Source organism: Cavia porcellus, unplaced genomic scaffold (genome assembly GCF_034190915.1).
Source record: "Cavia porcellus strain 051 isolate PalLab524CR breed Dunkin Hartley unplaced genomic scaffold, mCavPor4.1 scaffold_16, whole genome shotgun sequence".
In the NCBI taxonomy this organism is placed as follows: domain Eukaryota; kingdom Metazoa; phylum Chordata; class Mammalia; order Rodentia; family Caviidae; genus Cavia; species Cavia porcellus.
In genome coordinates this window covers 8,934,607-8,958,511 of record NW_026947499.1, presented here as the reverse complement: position 1 = coordinate 8,958,511, position 23,905 = coordinate 8,934,607, and the positions used below count along the sequence as shown (strand labels likewise).

Below are 23,905 nucleotides of genomic sequence, written 5' to 3'. Positions count from 1 at the left end.
AAACTGTCCAACTCAGACCTGACCCCTCCAGAAATCTGCCTGTGTGTCTCCCAGTCCTGTCTAAAATTAGTCACAGATCCCACCCAAACATCTCATCACAAGTAGTAACCAAACATTGAGTGCTCCCTGATACAATTGAGTGCTCCCTGATACAATGTGGACAAATATTTCTGTAAAGTATTCTTGTTAAAAAACTAACATGGGAGCTGTGCGTGGTGGCGCACACCTGTAATCCCAGCACTCAGTAGGCTGAGGCAGGAAGATTGTTGCGAGTTCAAGACCAGCCTGGGCTACAAAGTGAGCTCAAGGCCAGCCTGAACTGCATAGTAAGACCCTGTCTCAGACAAAAAAAAAAAAAAAAAAAAAAAAACATGAATCAAATGCAGCCTCCAGATCAACCGTGGAGTTATCAGGAGTATAGACTGACAATAAATGGGGCCGGGGATATAGCTCAGGGGCGTAGGCATCTGAGTTCAGGTCCTGACATGCACACACACATGCACACATGCACACACACACACAAACCTGGGATGTAACTAGCAAAAATCTAGATGTAGGAAACTAAAAGTCCAGCATCTTCAGCACATAAGCAACTTTTTCAAAAAGAGAAGCTCTGTAAAGTTGTGTGTGTTTTCTATTTGTCACAATAATATTACAAAATAAATTATACTTTAAAGATTTACCTTATGATTAGCCATGAGCCACTGGAGGGGCAGCTCTGCTGATGTGAGCAGGGTGCATGGAGGCTCTGGGGCCAGCTGGCTGGTCAGATGGGTGCCAGCTGGGCCAGGGTGGTCTCCCCAGCCCTCTCCCTGGAGCAGGCCGCCTGGGTTTGCTCTGCTGGCTGAGGAAGGGCTCCGCGAGACCTGTAGAATCACACTGGACACATCAAGGCTGAGAGCCAGAGATCATTCTGCTTCACTTCTGCTGTGGTTTATTGGCCGAAGCAAGTCATATAGCCAAGTCCAGCTTGAAAGGTGGGAAAGAGAGTCTTCCCTTAATAAGAAAATCTGCAAAGTCACCTTGTCAAGGGCACAACTACAGAGAGCGATTTCTCATTCATTTATTTTATTTATTGCAACCACACCTCAAAGTTAAAAGAAACCAAATACTGTAAAGATTGGTCTAAAGTTGCCTCTGTATATATATTGTTGGGCATAATAGTTTCTCCATGCATAGTGAACTGTAACCAACCTTGATACGTCAGCGGGTTGTAACCCCCTGTCACAGCAAGTAGCCACAGCTCAGCCAGTCACAGTGGCCGACCGTGCAAACTATGCTCAGACGAGATAGACACAAGCTGTAACCTATCTGCCTCACTTCCGTTTTCTATGTGTCACTTTGCTCTGGCAAAAACTTTTGAATCTTTTTTGGGGCAGAGCCACTGTTTGGTTCCCTGTCTCTAATGGCAATTGAAGCCAATTAAGTTCTGCAAAACTAGATTTGCTGTAATTTTCTCTTTTAACAGTATATATCAACCCTTCAGACATGGTGGCACACACATAGTAATCCCAGCACTTGGGAGACTGAGGCAGGATCACTGTAAATTCGAAGCCAATTACAACATAAACTACATAATGAGACAGTCTTAAAAATAAATAAGTGGGCCGGTGGTTTAGCTCAGCAGCATAAGCGCCTGCTTGGCAAGTGCAAGGTCATGAGTTCGATCCCTGGTACCACACACACAAAAAAGTGTCTATATATATAGAGAGAGACATTTAACTAAAGGCCAACAAGGAAAGGAAGTGGATCACAAGTAGATTGTGTGTGTGTGCTGCAAGTTTTCCATAAGAAACTTTTAAAAATTATTCATCTTTCTCCCCCTTGTTATGCGTTTTATCTGGATGTCCCCCAGGCTCCATGAGCTCATAGGTGGGGCTTTTGGGGAGGTGGTTGGCTCCTGGGTGTGTGATAACCGTCATCAGATTAGCCTGCTGATGAGTGTGTGGCTGTGGGAGGTGGAGCCTGGTGGGAGGAGGCGGGCCCGGGGGTGTGGCCTGCAGGGGGCGTACACTCAGGCCCTGCCCCTTCCTTGATGCCCTCAGCTTCTTGTCCGCCATGCTGTGAGCAGCTCCTCCTGCACCATATCCGGATGCCGTGCTGCTCTGCCTTGGAGCCAGCCACCTACAGACTGAAACCTCTACAAACTGGGAGCCAAAATAAACCTCTCCTCCTTTAAATTGTGGGTGCCAGATGCTTTATCCCAGTGATAAGAAAAATAAGTAAGACACCCTGCACGCAGTTTCATACGATGTGGTGTGATGGTCACATACTCATGATAGCATGGTGGTTCAGGAGTATTATGGAGTAGTGGTACATGCCTGTAATCTTAGCACTAGAGAGGCTGAGGCAGGAGGATTGCTGTGAGTTAGAGGCATGCTAGGCTGCATAATCAGTTCAAGGCCAGCCTGAACTACAAAATGAGACCCTGTCTCCAAAAAGCAAACAAATATTATGGAAAGCTTAGTGTGGTGGGGCACGCTTGTAATCCTGGCACGCCTAGCCTTGGCAGTTTATCAGTTCAGGAAGACCTTGTCTCAGACACTTAGAGCTGGGAATGTAACTCTGTGCCAAGACCCTGGGTTCTGTCCCCAGTGCAGGGGAAGAAAATGACTTTTATGGAAAAAGTCTCCGTGTGGGACCAGCCTATCCTTGACACCTACCAGACACTTGTCAATCAAAGCTGCCAAAAGAGAGGTCAGTTGGGAGAGTCAGCAAGCCAGGCAGCAGTTCCAATCTCCTGCCAGGCAATCCCAGGCCTGGAACCCTAACACCTGCTGTGTCCTGTAGGCTAACAGTGAGCCCCAGTGCCCAAGCAGCCTCCAACACAGGTGTGAATCTCAGGAGGTGGCAGGTCCCTGCAGTTACTGCGGGATGACACCCACGTGTGAGGACCTCTTTTTTTGTTTGTTTTTATCTTTTTTTCAGACAGGGTCTCACTATGTAATTCACACCGACCTTGAACTCACAGCAACCCTCCTGCCTCAGCCTCCCACATTACTGGGATTAAAAGGCCAGCCCCTACCTCCGGCTCTGTGTGAATACCTCTTGAACTAGACAGAAACACAGAGGAGGCCAAGTGTTCCCTGAGCACTCTGCTCCTGGAGAGAAAGCCTGCGGCAAGTCAGCTCATCTGTGTTTGCTCTTATCTCAGTGCCTCCCACTCTGAAACCCTCCCCGCTCTGGAACACGGGCGCTCCCCTGTTGGCAGCGTGGAAGTTTCTCCCTGAGTCTCCCCTGCATCCACACCCAATTGCGTGAAAGACTCCAAGTGATAGAGGCCTTGGAGGCCCGTGTATTTTATCTAAGGCCTCTGTGTTTGTGACTGTCAGGGCTGCCGGAGTAGCCTCACACATGCGGGCCAGATTCCTGCCATGTGAGTGACCTGGGGAAGAGAGAGAAAGGTAGGAGGGAGCCACAGTGTCCTTTATGACTGAGCCTTGGAAGTCACACACCACCATCTGTGTCATGTTTGTGTGGCCACGCTGGATCTTGCTGAAGTTGCCCTGTGGAGGCGATGGTGAAATCCGAGCTCCTGGATTAACCCCTGCCCGTCCCCACCCCTGAGATGTCCCTTTTCATCCCCAGACCCACCTGAGCCAGCACGGACAGGAACGGGTGAGCGGCTGGCCTCTGCAGACAGCATGGTCATGTCCCCAGCCCTGGCGACCTTGAATGAGGGCTCCACTGCCCAGCGTTGTCACCTGCATCCTGGCAGAGACTCAGGGAGCAGAGTACTCTCTGGGACCCTGGCCACGCTTTGACTATTCTTGGAGGAAGGTGTCTGGCCCACAGCAAATCCAGTAATGATCAGCGGAGGTCCAGGGAGAAGGCACTGGGACAGAGGTCAAAGGACCTGAACACAGTGGCCGAGATCCAGCCAGGACAGCTCAGGGACCCTCTGGGCGTGGACATGAGGTTGGAGGTCATCATTTCGGAAGTCAGCATCTATCCCAGAGACATCCGTCGTCCTGTCTTGTTCCTCCTAAACAGGGGTGGTCTTCGCTCCCCTACCCTCTCACCCAGCTTGTGGCTTTAATCCCATTGATAGCGTGACTCACGCCTCTGGCAGCTGCCGGGATGCAAGCCTCCCAGGTCCAGATGGAGAGCTTCTGCTCCTTCCTCCCCCCTCCCAACTGCCCGCACCAAAACCAACTCCTGCCCCATCTCTTTCTTCGCCATGAGCGACTTGATCGCCACCCACTCGGCTGCTCGAGCCAGAAACCTGGCATTATCCTTGGCTCTGCTCTGGTTCCCATCAGCCAGCTCTAATTCAGCCACAAGTTTCATTGGTTCTCTTTCCAAATGTTTCCCCAAGCTGGGCACGAATATCGGTGCATGCCTGTTATCTTAGCATTCGAGAGGCTGAGGCAGGAGGATCACGGTGAGTTCGAGGCCAGCCTGAGCTGGGTATGAATTCGCTGTCTGAAAAACATAGTGAAATCCAGTTTCAAAACAAACCAACAGTCTTACCCATCGTTTTTCTCCTCTGTCTCCATGGCCCCCACCTTGATCCTGGTCACTGTCATCACAGGCAGTGGTGACCACAGAGCCTCTTTACCTGCCTCCTCTCTTGCATTATCTACCACGGCTGTTCTGCACCCAGCCACCTGAGGAAATATCTGCCCCCTGCTCATGTCCTCCTGGCTTCTATGAGGCTGTCATGGTTCTTGTACTGCCCTTGCCTGGCAACTTAGCTCCCAGCCCGCTAGCTTCCTAAACACATCAAGCTTAACCCAACCACAGGACCTTTGCACATGTTCTTTCTCTGCCTAGCATTCTCTGCCTCCTCACAGAGACTTGTGAAGCTGCCTCCTCCTTGCCATTCAGCTCTCAGTCCAAAGGTCACCAATCCCATCCCTGCCTAACATCGTACCACCTGCCCGTCCTCCTACCCTGCCACCCCCCACCACACCACCTTATTACATCTCCTCCATGGAGACTACTGCTCTCGTTATCTTAGTTTTCAGCTCCATGAATTCTGGCTGGTCCAGAGCCTGACATTCAGGACTTGCTCAGGAAATCTCTCTCGGGGTCACTCACTCACTCATCCGTTCAGCACACACTGGCTGAGGCTTCCTGCTTTGTGACTCAGAAGTGGAAAGGTAACTAAGATGTCTGGTATCGAGGGCTTCAAATCTAGGCCACGCCGCTACCCAGCTCTGCCTCTCTTCCCCTCCCAGAGCCTCTGTTTCACCGTTTACAGAACAGGCACAACACGTGTTTGGCAGCCTTGCTGTGAGAGCTGAGCGTTTCCTCATGAAGGCCAAGCAGACAGCCTTGCACACAGGTGCTCATGTGTCCTATGCCAAGGCTGGAAAATGTGGGCACGGGCTTGGGGCACCGACACAGCTGTGGAACAGCTGGATGCGCGAGCGGGCAGGAGGTCAGGGGCAGAAGTGGGGCGGGCAGGACCCTGAGGCCTGCTGTGACCCACTTGGCCACAGGAAGAAACAATCATAAACAAGCAGGACAGCGTCTTGAAATAACAGAGTGGAGCCACCTCGGGCCACAGCGTGGCTTCCAGGGGCACAGCCTGGGAAGCCAGGACACAGGCGCCAATCTGCTCAGGCTCCCGGCTCTGCAGCCAGGCTGGGGACCACAGCCGATGTGACCCGCACCGCCACCTGTGTATCTGTGCGTGGGGGTAAAGAGGCCTGTCAGGGATGCCCTCTGCGCATCGCATGAGCTATGCTGTTAGTTAGCAAAGATGAGTTTTAAAGGATTTAAAACCTTATGTATCGGGCTGGGGCCATAGCTCAGTGGCACAGCACTTGCCTGGCAAGTGCAAGGTCCTGAGTTCAAATCTCAGTACCCAAAAAACCTTTATATATGGATTTTCAAGTATACACTGCCACCACCTCTGCGAGAATGTGTAAGAAACAAGTAACAAACCAGGTAGGGTGTACATTCTTATAATCCCAGCACTCTGGGAGGCTGAATCAGGAGGATCAGGAGTTCAAGGCCAGCTTGGATAAACTTAATGACTTCACTTCAAAATAAAAATAAAAAAGGGCTGAAATGTAGGTCTACAACATGGCCATGAACAATATCTCTATGGACATCAGTCAACAAAATAATTTCATGCTTAATAAAACTGAGAAGAGCCAGGTGTGGTGATGCATGCCTGTAAACCTAGTAGTCAGGAGGCTGAGACAGGAGGATCCCACAAATTACAGGCTAGCCTGGGCTACAGTGAGTTCAAGGATAATCTGAACTACACAGCAAGACACTATCTGAAATAAATAATCAAAATAAAAACTAAAGCAGAAGTTTTAAAAAATCTTTTGGTGTTTTGTTTCTGAGACAGGACCTCACTTTGTAGCCCAGGCTGGCATCCCGCGGCTGTTATTCACCACTTGGCAGCAGCAGGGCAGAGAGCGACTTCTTGCCAAGAGCAAGAGGTGTCAGGTACGTCTGGGCCAGGGAACAAGAAAACAATAATCAGAAGTTCCGGGATCCAAAGAGAGCAGGGAAGGGAAAGGAGGCGCATCCAGACAAGGATTGCTGGGGAGAAAAGGCCTGGTGCGGGCAATCGAGACGCGGCATCTCCTGTCTCCACTGATGTGCGTGGGGAGACGGGACGCGGTTCAGGAGAAGCTACCCATTCTGCCTGCCTATTCGTGCTCACGGCCACTCTGGTCCTAGAACGTGCCTCATGGCGGGGTGCCACACGCCTGCAGTTCCAGCACTCTGGAGGCTGAGGCAGGAGGATTGCTGTGAGGTTGAGGCCAATCAGGCTACAATGTGAGTTCAAGGACAGCCTGAATGACACAGCAAGGCCCTGTCTCAAAAAAAAAAACGATAAAAGTAACCTTCTCCCCCCCCAAAAGACATACTGGATCCCTGGCTTCTTTTTGCTTTCTTTTGTTTTGTTTTTGTCTTTTTGAGACAGGATCTCACTATGCCGTTCAGGCTGGCCTTGAACTCACTTTGGTCTCAAACTTGCAAAGATCCTCTTGCCTCAGCCTCCTGAGGGATGGGATTACAATCATGTGCCACCATGCCCAGCTGCTCGCTGGCTTCTTAAACCCTGGTGATGACAAACCTGTTGCTGGGCATGGTGGTACACACCTGTGATCCCAGAACGTATCATACACAGAAGCGTTCAGCATTTTTTGTTTTTTGAGGCAGGTTCTCGCCAAGTAGTTGAGGCTGATTCACCAGGATCACCCTGCTTGGATTTTGGCCTTTTTTTTTCCCAAAGGAGACTAAATTAATTGTCTTTTAATTAAAAAGTTTTGCAAAAGTACAAAGTGAGAGCTGCTGACAGAAATTAGAAATAGAGAATACTTTGGATACATTCAGTCTGCTATTATTGACTGATTTTATAAATTTACGTTCTTCCTACATCCCTACTAAGGATGGTGTTTAAAACTGATTGAGGCCTGGTGGTGCATGCCTGTGATTCTGGCACTTGGGAGGCTGAGGCAAGAGGACTGCCACGTGTTCAAGGTCAGCCTGAAGTATATATGGCAAGACACTGTCTCAGTAAAACCAAAAAGAAAGAAAGAGATAGAAATATTGGGCATGGATTCTCACAGGAGGATCACTGTTGGTTCGAAGCCAGGCTACATATTGAGCTCAAGGCCAGATTTTGACGTAAAAAGAAAAAAGTTAATTGAAATACAGTAATTAAGCATTTGAGATTCTTGCATAATAGTACAGCTGTTTGCTTATTTAAAAATAACCTTTCATCCCTGCTGGATACTGACTGAGCATAGCACCTATTCAGAAATCAGTTCTTAATATTCTAAAAGCAAAATACAGCCGTCATTCACCTTGGGAATTGCCTTCCCCTCATCTTCCACTAAAGAGAGTGAAGATAGCACGTTTCTTCCAGAATGATCTGTGTAAAGAGGAAAGCTGGCTGTGTCGCCCCTCCTGTGTCCCTCTTCTATTTAAATCCTTTCAATGACTCCAGCTGAGCATGTTACATAAGCTCCAACAAGAATGGGTTGATTGAGTAAATTGATACATGTGTGAGAGAAACAAACCATGCTGTGTCTCTTGATCATTACATATTGATATGGAAAAGTACAGAATATTGTACTTTTATGTAAATGTATTTACATAAAATGGGTGCAGCTGATTGGTTGAGCCACCTGCAAAGGATGCTGGGAAAGGGAGATGGGGCACATATTGTACTTTATGTAAATTTATGATGATCTCATTTTTGAAATGTAAGATAATTCTATATAGATACAAATTGTATTGCATATTAGCACATGTCTGTAGCAGTGCACATATTAGTACATATGTCTGTGTACAGAATAAAAATCTAGAACGATGCCAACTTGCTTGTTCTACATCTTGATCTTAGTGGTGATTATGCAGGTGTAAACATGGTTAAAAATTCATTGATTTGCACTTAAGAGCCGGATGCTTTTCTATCTGTAGTTTTTTTTAAAGGTTTTTTTAAAGGGAAAAAGATACACTCGGAAGTATTCTTAAAGATCCGTTATAGTTTAGATCTGGAATGTTTCCCAACAGCCGGCGTTACAGGCCTGGTCCTCAACTTGGCGCTGTTGGAGGTGGTGGAACCTTTAAGAGGCAGAGCCTAGTGGGAGGTCTTAGGTCACTGGGGGCTTGTCCTCAAAGGGCCAGCAGGCGCCTAGCCCACCCGCTTCCTTTTTGCTTCTGCCCAGGAGGTGGGCAGTTTACCCCACCATTGCCCTCCCAGACCCAGAAACAGAAAGCAAGCTCGTGCTCTGTCTCTGTCTCTCTCTTTGTGAGAGAGTTCTGTGTCTCTCACACACACACACACACACACACACAGCATGTGTATTTTCTGTGTTTTATATATTCCAAGACAACCTTATCTCCAAACAATAAATGGGTTCTAGAATCCAGTCTGAGGTTTTTAGTAGGAATTCTACTCACAGATAAGGGCTAGCTAACTTCAGCAGAAAAGGGATTCACCACAGGCAGAGCCATGAGCTCACATGGTTGCCAGGAAGGAACCCAGGGGAACCACAGCCAGAAACCTGCCAGGATTGAGGTAGCTGAGGGCCCTGGCTCCTCCTGCTGAGCCCTGCCTGCTGCTGCTGCTGCTGTCCCTGCAATCTAGCTGGGACTGCCCCTTCCATGCCATCCTCCATCGTTGCTGTCAAATGGGGTACCCATACCTGTTGGAGCCAGCGCAAATTCTCAAACCTCAGAATCAGATTGCAAACCCTCTCATTTCCTGTCCATGTTGATTTTTGGTAGCAATTGCCTGTTATTACTGTCACCGTGGAAAACCCAGGTTGCAAAGATTTGACATCATGGAAGGGGACAAAGCGAGAATTACAGCCGCATTGAATCAATAGCTTGAGGTCTGGGTGGTGTAAGCTATCGCCTCATGTCTTGGAAAATGTGAATATCCCACAGTGCCCCTAGAGTGTCCTGGAGTGTCCTGGCACACAACTTGAAAATAGCTGTTTCTAGGGAATAATCTAAGGGAGAGAAGCAGTAGATACTCAAACTGGTGGAATCAGGGAAGGATTGAGTTCTTTCAGCCTAAAGCATATTGGAAGAATTATTAAGGACAACATATTCACACAGAGACGAGAGATATTTTTTTTTTTAAAAAGATGAGAGGCACTGCTGATACATGCCTGCAATCCCAGCACTCTGGGAGGCTGAGGCAGGAGGATCACAAGTTTCAGCTCAGCCTGAGAAATTTAGTAAAATGTTGTCTCCAAATAGAAGAAAGAGCAATTGCTCGGGGCAGCACTGCCTGTAGTTGGACGCATGCTCTGGCGCCCACAGTCTTCCTCAGTTCAGGAAAGGGCAGCATCTCTGTCCTTCCAGCTGCTCAGGCCACAGATTTGGGTCATCTTGGACTCTTCTATCATCTCTGTCCAAGCTCCCCCAGAATCTGATTACTTCCCTTATCCGCATGCCACTGGTGCAGCTACCACCAACTCTTTTAGACACTGTGCCCCTGCTCACAACCCAGAAGCCTAGGGAGTCTCTTAAAATGTAAGTTTGCCAGGGTCTGTGCTCTCTGATGGTCCTGCCTCAGCCCTTATCATAGTCCTGAGCTCCACGGAATCACCTCAGACCATGTCACCCACCCTCTGCTTCCACTCACTTGGTCCCCACCGTGTCAGCCTTCCCACAGTTCCTTAAGCCTACCAGGCACTATCCTGCCCCCAGGGCCTTTGCACTGACTCACTCCATCACCCAGAACATTGTCCACAGATCCTCAGAGCTTGTTCCCTCACTTCCCTCCATGTTTGCACAGAGGTCACTTTGCTACTGAGGCCTTGATTGTATAAAACAGAAGTAGGGTCTCAGGGTGTAGCTCAGGAGTGGAGGGAGCACTTGCTTTGCATGAGTGAAGCAAGTGCAAGGCCCAAACATGGATTTCCAGCAGCACAAAAATATAAAATAGAAACCCCCTCTCCTCAACACTTCCTGTCCCTCACCTTTGAGGGGATTGCTGAGTGTAAGGCTGGACATTGACTCAAAGGAACTCATATACAAAGAAGCCCATTTGGAGGATCCTTCATTGTTTGTAAACAAATATTTACCTCCTCTTGTATACCTCAGATATCTCAGGGTGACTTATAATACCTAATACAACGTAAATGCTACAAAAATAATTGTTACTGTTATGCTGCATTGTTTAGGGGATGATATATATGTTCTATATAGATGTATATTTCACCAAATATTTTCAATATATGGTTGGTTGCATGTGGAGATGTGGAGCCTGCAGGTCTGGGGGACGACCATATATAGCAAACCAACCCAACTTGCTTCCCAGATCCTGGCAGACATCATTAGTGGATCACAGTACTCTTTCTCCCTGAACTGTGGCCTGGGAACATCTTCCCACAAATGGTCTGGGCAGCCACCACTAATCAATCGCCCGTTGGTACAGAGGACCCAGGCCACTTCCCTCCCTGACCCAACACCTTCTGTACCCCACAACATTCATCAGGAGGCTTTACTCCTCCTACCTGGAAACTTTTCTTCTGCTGCTGAAAAGAAACTGCTGATGCCAGATATTTGTAGAAAGTGCATAAACAGCACTTGAATAATGTCTTTGATGTGGCTCGGAAAGTTTTGATATTACAAGGAGAAAAAATAAATATGTGAAATAACTCCACTTGGGGAGCAATGGCTTATATTAAGAACATTTTTAAGCCCACTCTTTCCTCTGAACAGATGGTCTAAACATAAAGGTCTAACACGTCCAGGTTTCCAGGAGTCTTTCTCCTTCCCTGGCCGTGAGTCTGTCTCCCCCCCTGCCCCCCCGTCTCTCCTCCCCTTTGTCCCTCTTTCCCTGCCTCACTTTGTGCCGTACTTTGTCTTCTCCAGTGCCTGTGTGCATGCGTGTCACTGTGTCTCTCCCAGTTCTTTTATTTTTTATTTTGAAACAGAAGCTTGCTGAATTACTAAACTATCCGAGGTGAGCTCACACTTGCCTCAGTCTCCCAGAGTGCTGGAATCATACAGGGGTGCATCCGCACACCCCGTCTCGCTTCTTTTTCTTTTCCTTCCTTTCTTCCTCTCCCCTCCCCTCCTCCTCCTTTTTCTTCTCCCTCCTCCTGTGGTACTGAGGATTAAGGCAGTAGTGTTCTACCACTGTGCTACGTCCCCCATTCTTTTTATTTTTATTTTGAAGTAGAATCTTTGCTACATTTCCCAGACTGGTCTAGAAATTGTGGTCCTCCTGCCTCAGCCTGTGGAGTAGCCAGAATTACAGGCACAAGTCACTGTCTCTGTGTGAATTTCCTTTTTCTGTCTCTCTCCATGTCAACTTTTCTTTGTCTCTCTTAAATCTGTCTGTCTCTCTGTCTGTCTGTCTCTCTGTCTCTGTCTCTCTCTGTCTGTCTCTGTCTCTCTCTGTCTGTCTGTGTCTCTCTCTGTCTGTCTGTCTGTCTCTGTCTGTCTTCTGTCTCTCTGTCTGTCTCGCTGTCTCTGTCTGTCTCTGTCTGTGTCTCTCTCTGTCTGTCTTCTGTCTCTCTCTCTGTCTGTCTCTCTGTCTGTCTGTCTGTCTGTGTCTCTCTCTGTCTGTCTCTCTCTGTCTGTCTTCTGTTTGTCTGTCTGTCTCTGTCTGTCTTCTGTCTCTCTCTCTGTCTGTCTCTCTGTCTGTCTGTCTGTCTCTCTCTGTCTGTCTCTCTCTCTGTCTGTCTCTCTGTCTGTCTCTCTGTCTGTCTGTCTCTCTCTCTCTCTCTGTCTGTCTGTCTCTCTGTCTGTCTTCTGTCTCTCTCTCTGTCTGTCTCTCTGTCTCTCTCTGTCTGTCTTCTGTCCCTCTGTCTGTCTGTCTCTCTGTCTGTCTCTCTGTCTGTCTGTCTGTGTCTCTCTCTGTCTGTCTCCCTGTCTCTGTCTGTCTCTGTCTGTGTCTCTCTCTGTCTGTCTTCTGTCTCTCTCTCTGTCTGTCTGTCTCTCCGTCTGTCTGTCTCTCTCTCCCTCTTCCTTCCCCACCCCCACTCCAGTCCACCCATCTCTTCCCTCCTCTTTCCTTCTAGAGCCCGACAGTGGCTGCGGGCAGCGCATCAGTGAGAGCGCAGTGCAAAGCCTGCAGAGCCTCCCAGGCCACCGATGTGCAGCGCAGCATTTAGACAGCACAGCTGGATCCCTTCATGACTTCCTGCTTTCCCCGGAACACCCCGCCAGCCCACGCATGTGTGCTGCCATGTGTCCTCTCCTGGGACCCCGCGCAGAGGTCACTACTGTCCCCAAGCCCCCGAGGTGTCCTTCACAGCGTGGACGCCACTGCTCCCACTCTCACCTCCTGCGGATCCCAGCGAAGGAATCGGTCCTGTCCAGCGGCCATCGCCCGAGCAGGGGCTGGGGAAGATGGAGGCTTGGGGACCCAGGGAAGGACCGGTCCCCTGAGGGCCTGCCTTGCACTCTGCCGCTGGCACAGATGCAAACCCTGAGGCGGACCCTGGGGCCTGAAAGCTCAACAAAGCCAGCCCCCGGCGGAACTCAGAGCTCCCCGAAGGCAGCTCAGCCCCAGCCTCAGGCACCAGGGGAGCCCCTCAAAGCCACCCCAGAAGGCAGGCCAGTGTCTTGTCACTCACTGAGCTCAAATCCCTCTGCTGGGACCTACAAACTGTACGGCCTTGGGCAAATTGCTTTGACTCTCTGGGCCTCTGCATTCTCATCTGTGGGATGGGCATAATAGCAGTATCTACATCAGGGGAATGTTGTGAAGGTCGGATGAAATAAGCCATGTAAAATTCTTCAGTGACAGTAAGTATTCAAGCATATGTGTGGCTGAGTGCCGTGGTGCAGGGAGGCTGAGGCAGGAGGATCATACATTTAAATCCAGCCCGGGTAACTTAGCCATGTAACAAGACCCTGCCTCACAATAAAAAAGAAATAATAAAAATATCTGTCTACTGCCATCCACTGTCCCAAACCTTACACATGCTCATGGAGTCTTCATAACCTTCCTAAGACATGAGCCCGGTGTCGGCCCTGCTTCACAGATAAAGAAACTGAGGCCTGAGAGCACAAGAACCTGGCCTGAGGTCACACAGCTCGAGGTGGCAGGGCTGGGCTGGGACTACAAGCAGCCAGCCCCTGAGGCCCCTGCGCACCCACGTTGGCCCAGTTTTCTGTTCAAGTTCTGGTTTTCCTTCTTTTCTGTGTTTATTGCTTTGTATACGCAGGTGCGCACAGCTGTGCTCTCAGTGGAACACGGCAGGGACCAGCCCGGGCTTTACAAGTTGTGGTCTAGGTCCACCCCTGGGGCGTCCAGAAAATGGGGTCAGGCGGGAGCTTGAGACCAAGGAAGATAGGCCGAAGGTAGGGTCATTCTCTGGGGCTTTTTTTTTTTTTTTTTTTTTTTTTTTTTTTTGGTTTAGTTCAGTTTGGGGCTTTGTTTTTTGAACCCAAGGCCTTCACCCAAAGCTACTCCCCTGGGGCCTCTTTAAATTTCTTTATTTTGAGACACCTGCCTCAGCCTCCCTCAGTTTTAGAATTCCGGGCTATATCCTCATGCCTAGCTCTTGCTTTTTGGTTTTTAAAGACCCTTGATCTATAAAGAGTGTATACTGAGAGTTTCTGGCAGGTAGACGCAGCCAGGAGGGATTCATGAGTTGGATGCAAAATAGTTTCCTTGGATGTCACAGACAAATCCAGGAGGTGTGGGTTAGCTCTGGGGCTGTCCAGGGGGGCAGCCCCTCCCACAGGGCTTCTGAGCCCTTCAAACGAGGCTGGTCCAGACTAAAGGGGGCAGTAAGCCTTATGCATAAAAAAAAAAAGTACTATATAAGCTGAGTACAGCCCTATAATCCTAGCATTTAGGAGGCTGAGGCATGAGGATCGCTGTGAGTTCAAGGCCAGCCTGAACTAGAAAGTGAGACCCTGTCTGAAAAAAAACAAAAAGGAATAGAATTCAAATGACAGCCAGGCATGGTGGCACATGCCACTAATCGCAGCACCAGAGAAGCTGAGGCAGGAGGATTGGTGCGAGTTTGAAACCACCCTGGATTACAAAGTGAGCCTAAGGCCAGCCTGAACTGCATAGTGAGACCCTGTCTCAAAAAGACAAAAAAAAAAAAAAAAAAAAAAATCAGATGACAAGGGACCCACCACAACACCAGCTGAACGTTTTTATCTTTTACTTTGAGACAGAGTCTCACTAGGTTACTAAACTGCCTGGCTGTGCTCAAACTTGCAATCCACCTGCCTCAGCCTCCCAGAGTGCTGGGATCACAGACATACACCACCCGGCTTGGACTTAGTTTAAATCTGAGGGAAGAAGAAAGAAAAGGGTGCTATGATCCACATAAGTGTCTCCCAAAAGCCAGTATGTTAAAGCTTTGCTCCCTACCTATGCTGCTGTGGGATGCAGTGGGCCCTTTAAGAAGCGGGGCCTAGAAGAAGGGCATTAGGGCACTAGAGATGCTCTTGAAGAGGAGGGGGTTGGGATCAGCCCCATCCTGGCTCTGTTTTTGCTTCCTGGCTACTATTAAATGAGCAGCTGCTTCCTCTAGTGTTCCCATACCCCAAAAGCAATTGCGCCAAAGGATCACAGGTAGAAGCCTCCAAACAGAGCCCAAATAAACCTTTCCTTGTGTTAAGTTGATTGCCTCAGGTATTTTGTTACAATAACAGGAAGCTAACACGAATCTATATTTCATCAAGCAAATCACCATAGCAGGCACCTGGGGCTCAGTCCCACAAATGACTCCAGGGACTGTACAGAGCACACCTCAGAGTCCTGCCAGGTGAGAGTTGAGAGTGCTGGATATTTAGCCACCAACTCCCCAGGGGCAGCTGACACCCTGGCATTTCTAATTGCCCTGTGCTTTCTGGGCAAGTCAAGGCAGGCAGCAGGTCCTGGGTTGGAGGGAGGATGAAGAATCAATCCAAGGGACTGTTGCTTGGGGTGGCGCCAGCATAGAGCCGCTGGGCCAGCTGGTACAGAAAGGGTGGGGCACGCTGGTTGCATCCACTGTCCACTGCAGACTCTGCAGCCAGTGTCTGGTCCAAATCCCAGCTCAGCTCCTCCAGGGTCGCACCCCTCATTTCCTGTGGCTCTGCTTCCACATCTGTAACCCGGATAATTATAGCACCGACTTCCGAGAACTGAATGTGAGGATTACACGGAATGATTCACATAAAAGGCTCAGAACAGAGTCAGGCACCGAGTGGCCTTCCATACGCGCAGCTCCGATGATACTGCTAGGAGCAGGTATCACAGCACACATACTCTGATGTTCTTCAAGCACTGAGAAAGCAGCCAGATGTGGCGGTGCATGCTTGTAATCCAGCACTCTGGGAGGCTGAGGCAGGAGGGATCATCTTGAGTTTAAGGCCAGCTTGAGTTCCATAATGAGTTCAAGGCCATTCTGAAAGCTGTCTCAAAAAAGAAAAAAAGATGTTTAGCCATAATTTTTAAAAATGTTTTATCAAAATTAAAAGATGCAAAAAAAATTAAAAGATGCTTTTCTAAGCACAGCACCTAGTGTGCAGTAAATCTTCAGGGTGATCCCTGCGGGTTGGGTTTCCTGTGCAAGCAGGAAGTTGCTGCTGGCTTGGAGCAGCCAGAAGATATAATTCGGTCAGCAGAGCTTATTGCACACCTGCACAGGCTCGGGCTCTGCAATGCGGAGGGAGAGCTCTTAGGAAGACAGATGGACGTGGCCTTGGTCCGAGCTGTGTGCTCTCGACTCTCTGTTCCTTCTGTAAGGGAGTCACGCTTGCGGGCCCTGGCTTTGTGAATTTGCTGGTCCTCTCTAGAGAGTGAGGTAAACTTCCCAGCAAACCTGAGGACAGGAGCAAACACAGCAGGAGGCAGAGGAGGGGCCTGGAGAGCTTGAGCCTATGGTTGAGCCCCCGTGCCCTGAGCTGCTGCCCACTCAGGGACTTGTCCTAGACGGGGAGAGAAAACCACCACCCTGCACTGTGCAGGCAGAATCCTTCTACAGCACGCATCCTCTCTGTTTCCCATCAATAATGTTTACACTGTGCTCCACGCACAGGCCTGCAGAAGGCTGTCTTCGGGGGCCTGCGGAGGAGAGCCAACAGGTCTTGCAAAGAGGAACCATTTCCAGGCTGTCGTCTGCCAAGCCCCGCTCTTCACTGACCCCTGCAAGCCATGAATCGACCAGGCATTGGGACACACGCCTGTCACCCTAGCACTCAGGGCATAGAGGCAGCAGGACCTCTGCAAATTCGAGGTCAGCCTGGGTTCCGTAGTGACTTCAAAGCCTTGCCTCGAAAAGCCAAAATAAATAGACAAATAACAAAGCCACGAATCCGAGACTCCCATGCCTGCTGGCTTATGCAGGAGGCAAGGCTGACCAGAGAGATTGCTGAGCCTCGCCTCCTCGCTGCCTCCTCAACCCTGACCTCATGGGCCCATTCTGCCAGCCTTAGACCTGTGCACGGTCCTGCCAGGCCCATTTGCTAACAGCCAGGCTTTTACATCCTAATGGATGCTTCTTTGTTTTGGCAAGAGACACCAGCCCGGAACTGCCAAGCAATTTGCAGATATAATTTTCTGATGCAACCAAGGACAACAGGGTTAGAACTCGGAAAAAGCAAGCCTTGGAGTCCAGCTGCCTCTCACTGGCCACCCTGCTTCCCTCGGCGCCCACCTGGATTTCCTCGGCAGCCCCTCCCACCCCTGCTTTATCACCCGCAGGGAGGTGGTGAACCCACTTCGGAAGTGGTAAATCCACCTCTGGTGCCCAGCGTGGTCACCTGACTCTGGCCCAGCCACCAGGAAGCCACCACTGGCCACCAACCTTGAGAGGTGGACCCAGGAATTCTGTCCTGCCTGCCCTGAGAGCATCATACCTGACTGTTTCACTGAGCACATACTTTTTACTTAAACTGTGAAATTAAACTTCTGGTTCTTTTTTTTTTTTTTTTTTTTTTTTTTGTCTTTTTGAGACAAGGTCTCGCTATGCAGTTCAGGCTGGCCTTGAGCTCACTTTGTAGCCCAGGCTGGTCTCGAACTCTAACCCTAACAGTCTTCCTGCCTCAGCCTCCCAAGTGCTGGGATTACAGGCGTGACCCACCACGCCCAGCTCGAGACTTCTGGATCTTATAAGTAATAGTCTCAATTTTTTATTTCTCTCATCATACCACCATATAACATCAAATATAGTTTATCTATTTATTTGTTGTTGTATGTGCCCGATTTTCCTCCATTACTATGTAAGGGCAGGATCTTACCTTTTTTTTCCCCTTGCCGGGCATTGGGGAAAGGCATTGTGTTTTGCTCACTGCCCACAACAAGGCTTGTCACATAGCAGGTGCTCACTAGCAAGGCTTGTCACATAGCAGGTGCTTTTTGGATGGAAAAGATGAGGTCCTGCAGAGGTGCCAACATAGACATCGCTTGGCCCTATTTTACAGGTAGGGAAAACTGAGGCTGACATGTTTAATGTGCACAGTGACAGACCTGCTTTATAGGACATCTGACATACACGTGAAAAACATTGGGCTCAGCGCCTGTCCCTGTACAGTGCTGCCCTGAGGTTCCTTTGTCATTCCTGGGACAGCACAGCCACCATAACAATGATTATTTACTAACTCTTGCTGTGGCCCTCAGACCCTGCATGAATTCCTTGACTGAATCCAGTTTCCTGTCCCCCACTAGAGTGAGTCTCCTTACTGTACCAATTTACAGAGCAAGAAACTGAGGTCCAGGGACAGCCCTGCAGCAGACCCAGTGTTGTGGCGAGAGATGCCGATGGCCAGATGCTCGAAAAACAGCCTTTTCCCTGCCACCCCGTTTCCCTTCCTGATGCTCAAAACAGAAGCTGGAAATCCTTAATTTTTGCAACTAGGTCCTTCTTGACTGGCAAGCCTTGACAGGAAGCCCTCTACAAGAGGCTTTGAAATAGTGCCCAACTTAAAAAAAATATATATGAGGTATTTAAAGTGACTTCTTTCTTCTTCAACTAACATTGTTGGGACTGTCTGTGATGTCTGGAGCTGTGGAAGCCATCTTGTGACCACTAGGCAGCCACTATACTAAAAAAACAGAAAAGGGAGGGGAAAGAACCTGAGCTTTTAGCATATAAAAGAGAGTTCACGCTGGTGCAGTGGTGCATGCCTGTAATCTCAGCACATTGGAAGCTGAGGCAGGAGGATTGCAAGTTTAAGCCAAACCTAAACAATTTAGCAAAACTCTGTCTCAAAATTAAAAAGTTAAAGAAAGATCAGGGATGCAGCTCAAAGAGAAGGCCCTAGATTCAATACCTAGTCACATATGTGCACACACATACAAACATACAATACACAAAAGACTTGGGAATTATTTATACCCTCCCCTTTTGATGTGGCAATTATCAATCTAAACATCTATGAGGGAATCTAGTTAAGTAAAACTAATATGAACCCAGAATTGAATGCTATGGAGGTCAGAATCAAGAATCTCTCTGCACTGATATGGAACAATTTCCAGAATATGTTGTTAACGTGGGCATGGTGGCACACAGCTGTAATCTCAGCACTAGGGAAGCTGAAGCAGGAGGATCACTGCGAGTTCAAAGCCAACCTGGGCTGCACAGAGAGTTTAAGGTCAGCCTGAACTGCATAATGAGACCCTGTCTCAAAAAAACGAAACAAAGCAAAAGAAAAGACAGTATGTTGTTAATTGGAAAAAGTAGAAAGTAGAAACTGTACCTACTTGTCAATAAAATAACTCGGAAAGCAGATCCAGGAATGAATGGGGTGCACACAATGCATAGGAGACGATGGTGCAAACTGGAAAGACTTTGCTGGGTTGGCCGAGGCGGGGGCGGGGGGAGGGGGGGTTCCCCGCAAGCGTGCAGCGGGCGCGGAGGGCGCATCACAGCCCTCCATCCAGGGTTGCGGTGGTCGGGCTGCAGGGCAGGGAGCTGCCTGGACCGCCCTCCGGGCGCGGCCCACGCAGCGTCATCACCATCGATATTTCCTGGGAGGAGAGGCCAGGTCAGTGCAGAAGGCAGATGGCCTCTGGGGACCATGGATGTCTGCACCGCCCTGGTGGACCGCTTAATGGTTTTCTGGTTCAGCAAGAAAGCGTCTGGGTCATGGGGGAAGGGCGTCCTGGGATGCTGGTTATTCTTGGTTTTTTTGGAGGGGGGGGTCCTTGTCCCTTTCCTATTTCTTCCTTTTTTGAAACCATGTCAAATAAATCATCTCAGGCATAAAAATGATAGATAATTTCCAAGCTGGAAGTAGCCCTAATGCCTGCCTGCCAGGAGATGAATGGGGACCCATTTTTCTCTTTTCTTACATATCGGGAACTGAACCCAGGGCCTTTGCACTGAGCTACATCCCCAGGCCTACTTTTTATTTTGAGGCAGGGTGAACAGCCCTGTTGCCCAAATTGGGTTCAAATTTGCAGTCCTGCTGCCTCGGCCTCTTAAGCACTAGGATTACGCTGTGCACCTCCCTGCCTGGCTTCTCTCCAGCAATTTTGCTTCCCCTTTTACATCTCTGTATATTTGCACCCGATTCAGATGTAAAATGGCTTTCCGTCAGCACGTCATGACCCCGCCATCACGCCTGGAAAAGTGTGCCCTAAATACATGGCCTTGCTTTCCCATTTTACTTCTACCCAAACAGCGCCCAGCAGCGCGGGCCCTCCCAGCTGTTCACGCCCGCCTGACATCAGCTCCACGTCCTCAGGGGCCGCGGGAGCATTTCTGCCGCTCAGAAACGCCACGAGCTATTTTTCATTCCTCTCATGATTGGATTTTTTCCTTTGCCAAATAGAACATTTAAAAAATAGCTATCTGTCATTATTACCACCAAGTCATACTCAGAAGGATACTTTAATATAAATAAGGTCAGGAACCCCTACTTTCTGTACCAAAGACAGACTTAAATTGAATACTTCTAAATTTATTTATTATTTTATTTATTGGTACTGGGGTTTGATTCTAGGACCTTCACACTGAGTTACATCCTCAGTCCCTTTTTATTATTTTGAGAGGGGTCTTGCTAAATTGCTAAATTGTGCATATTGGGCTCAAACTTGTGATCCTCTTGCCTCAGTTTCCAAGTGCTGGGATTATAGGCACTGTGCATTCCAGCCAGATATGGTGTCAACTGTCTCTAATTCCAGCACTTGGGTGGCTGAGGCAGGAGGATCACCTCGAATTTGTAGTGATCCTCCTTCCTCAGCCTCCCGAGTGCAAGGATCATAGGAGTGTGCCACCACACCCAGCTACAATGACAGGTTTGTTTAATGTGATTGGAACACTAATAGTGCATACATGCATCAAAATATCACATGGCTGGCACCCAATAATGTGTATAATTTTTATGGGGTTTTTTTTTTTTTGTCTTTTTCCTTTTTATCGGTACCAGGGATTGAACTCATCACTGCCTGCTTGCAAGGCAGGCGCTTATGCCGCTGAGCTAAATCCCCAGCCCCAATTTTTATGTTTTTAACATAATTTTGTGTGTGTGCTTGGGCTTGAACCCAACACCTTTTTAGTGCAATATTCCTGCCTCAGCCTCCTGAGTAGCTGGGATTACAGGCATATGGCACCACATGGGAGTGATTTTTGTTTTAGGTGCATGTTGATTTTGTAAAATACTGAGTTTCAATGAAGTATTTTCAAACAATCTTGTTTTTATTATCAGAAAATTGTTTTAAACATACTCTCCATTACAAAAAAGCCACTGCCTGTAACACCACAGGACCCTGAAAGAAAAGCGTTTACTTGATCACAGAGCTGGGACCCACAGTCCCCGTTTCCTACCCACAAAACCGCTGGACACCTGAGGTGCTCCACCTCGCTGGCAAACCCTCACCCTTCTCTTCTTTAGGTCATTTCACAATAATGCCAAAGCTTAATAAGCTGGGAAGAAGTGGGGGTCTCCCCACCTTCAGGGACAGACATCCAGATCGTCGGTCTGGGGACAGAGGCATCCACAGAAGTTTGTCTGACTTCAGCCACATTTTGCAGGCATCTGAGTTCATAACCAGCTTTTATTATTTATTTGTCTTTTGAGACAGGGTTCACTATGCAGTTCAGGCTGGCCTTGAGCTCACTTTGTAGCCCAGGCTGGTCTGGAACCCTCAGTGATCCTCCTGCCTCAGCCTCCAGAGTGCTGGGATTACAGGCGTGTGCCACCACTCCCAGGCATGACCAACTTTTAAAAATAGAACATTTCATGTAAAAATCCCTATGTCCTTCTATGAAGCCGTCACCTTTCTAGCCAAATGCTCAGGTCTGCTGACCTAGGCAAAGCTGAGCTTTGATAAGGGCAGAAATAGGGAGGGACCTGCCTCTCCCTCCACCCAGTGCTTATTGGTTCCTGGGGGTGGGTCCCACTCACCCTGTGAGCTCTGCCATAACTCCACTGTCAATGTTCTCCGGACTGGACTCAAGGGGAGCGGCCCTGAGGAGTGTCCCTGTGTCCCAACTCAGTCTGAAGTCCTCCACCAACCCTTAGGATGTGGACAGAGGTAAACAGCCCTGCCCTGTCCTCTTACTGTGGGTGGAGACACATGGAGCTCATCCTATCTCAGGCCACAGGTGACCAGGCCTGCAGTGGGCGCCAGGGTTTATGGAAGCGGCTGGACCGCACTGTGGACGTTTCCTCCTAAGGACAATCACAGCGGTGCACTCAGGCTGCTTTTAGTCCCCAGCACTGCTTCTGTAACTTTCATGCTGTGAGACCTTCAGTAAACAACCTAAACCAGGCATGGTAGCACATGCCTGTACTCCCAGCAATCTGGGAGGCTAAGGCAGGAGTACCCCAAATTCATTCCAGCACAGCTGGCGACTCAGTGACTGTAGCAAGATTCTGTCTGTAAAAAATTTTTTTAAAGCTGGGAATGTAACTGAGTATCATGTACTAAGAAAGAGTACAATGTTCAGGTTTTTCTCTATTGTACTTATCATAAGCCGATAATTTTATTTGTACCTCTGTTTATTGTCTGCCTAGCTTACTAAATAACTCTCCATGACAGAAAGACTGTCTGTCTTGTTCTGCTCCACTCCCCGGCCTGGAACAATGCCCCCAGAGTAAGCAGGGGCTCCATAAACACTTGTCTGCTCCGTGAACTGCTCTTTCCCATTCCCGGTCCAAATGCCTTTGCAATGATGTGGCCTGCACTGGAGCAGCCCAAGGTCTCATGGACTCCGGCAAGAGCCACACCGATCTCCACAGGCAGACGTTCACAGCAGCATCGGGCATTGATCCGTCTTCCCATGACATCAACTGGGCTCAGAGCCCTGGGTGCTAAAAGACACTGGGTGTGACTTCTGGTGGGTGAATCGGCAGCACGGGAGAGAGAGCTGGCGACTGAGCAAAGTGGAACAAGCGATTGAGCTAAGAAGGGAGAATCCTGAACGTTAAAGGTCGGGTGCCAGCGCACGTGGGCCTCACCCCACGCCACCCGAGACACAAAGCTTCCAAAAACAGACACCCAGGTGAAGCAGGCGCCTTCCTAGCACGCGAGGGAAGGAACGCTGCCGTGTGCCTTGAGAAACAATGATACCACTGGGAAGGGCTCTGCAAACTGTAAAGCGCTGCCCAAAGAAAGAGAATAGGTGAGGCAGATTCCTCTGCAGAACTTGGGCTGCACTTCTAACCCCAACTTACCGCAACGCTCGCAGCGGAGAGGCGGCAGCTTGGCCCCAAGGGTTCCCCAGAAAGGTCGCCCTTGGACGGCTGGGCAGCCAGAGGGGGCCTGAGAGCCCAGGCCAGGCGCGCGAACCCCTCGAAGCTTCATTTTTGCTGCACTGCTCGGGCTGGTGCCGCTCCGATGATTGATTATATAACTTCCCGGGTTCAAGGAAGACAACCAGAAGACAGAGTTTTTTTTTTTTTTTTTAAGGAACTCCCTCCACACACACGCTAAAGTCACAGAAGTGCACAAAAATAATTTGCAAATCTCATATTCTTACCATTCACCATGAATTAATCGCGAGCAATGTAGCTTATCTGGGGGAGGTTTTGTGTTGCCAATTAAATTTTCTTCCCGCAAGTCCCGATATCTGAACCCACAATAAGTCAACCTATTACTTTTTATTATTCTCCATCTCCATCCCCGTTTATCTAAAGGGATGAATTCCATCAACTCCGAAATCCCTTGGTGGCCTCGCCCAAGGACAGGTCTGCAAACTTGGAGCTCCAGTGAAAAGATCCCACGAAGGTCGCAAGCCTTAGGGTGCGGAGCCGCAACCTCCTCCCCCACTCCAAACTGCCGCGTGCAACTTTGTAACTCCTGCTCCGGCCGGGAGCTTATTTGTTCGGTCGTTTGGCGGAAGGATTCCGTGCGCGCGGACGCTAGGACGCTCAACTGTCTATTCTCCCCGCCCCCGTCCTGGCCCCGCCCCTCCTGCTCCCTGATCCCGCCCCCTCTGCAGCCCCGGCCCCGCCTCTCCCTCGCGCCCTATGGCCCATAAAGAAGTCCCGGCCGGGCCGCTGCACTCCCCCGCGCGCATCCGTGCGCCGCCCGAGGCTGGCTGAGGACTCGGCGGCC

General features: G+C 49.3%; 1 long non-coding RNA gene across 1 annotated transcript; it reads right to left on the bottom strand.

Annotated features, from left to right (window-relative positions):
* Window positions 1–15,068: 15,068 nt before the first annotated feature.
* On the bottom strand, window positions 15,069–23,721 carry LOC134470620 (uncharacterized). The gene is made up of 2 exons (XR_010039620.1): window positions 23,023–23,721; window positions 15,069–15,813 (listed from the first exon to the last, which is right to left on the bottom strand). It is a non-coding gene; the product is annotated as an uncharacterized LOC134470620 (long non-coding RNA).
* Window positions 23,722–23,905: the final 184 nt, after the last annotated feature.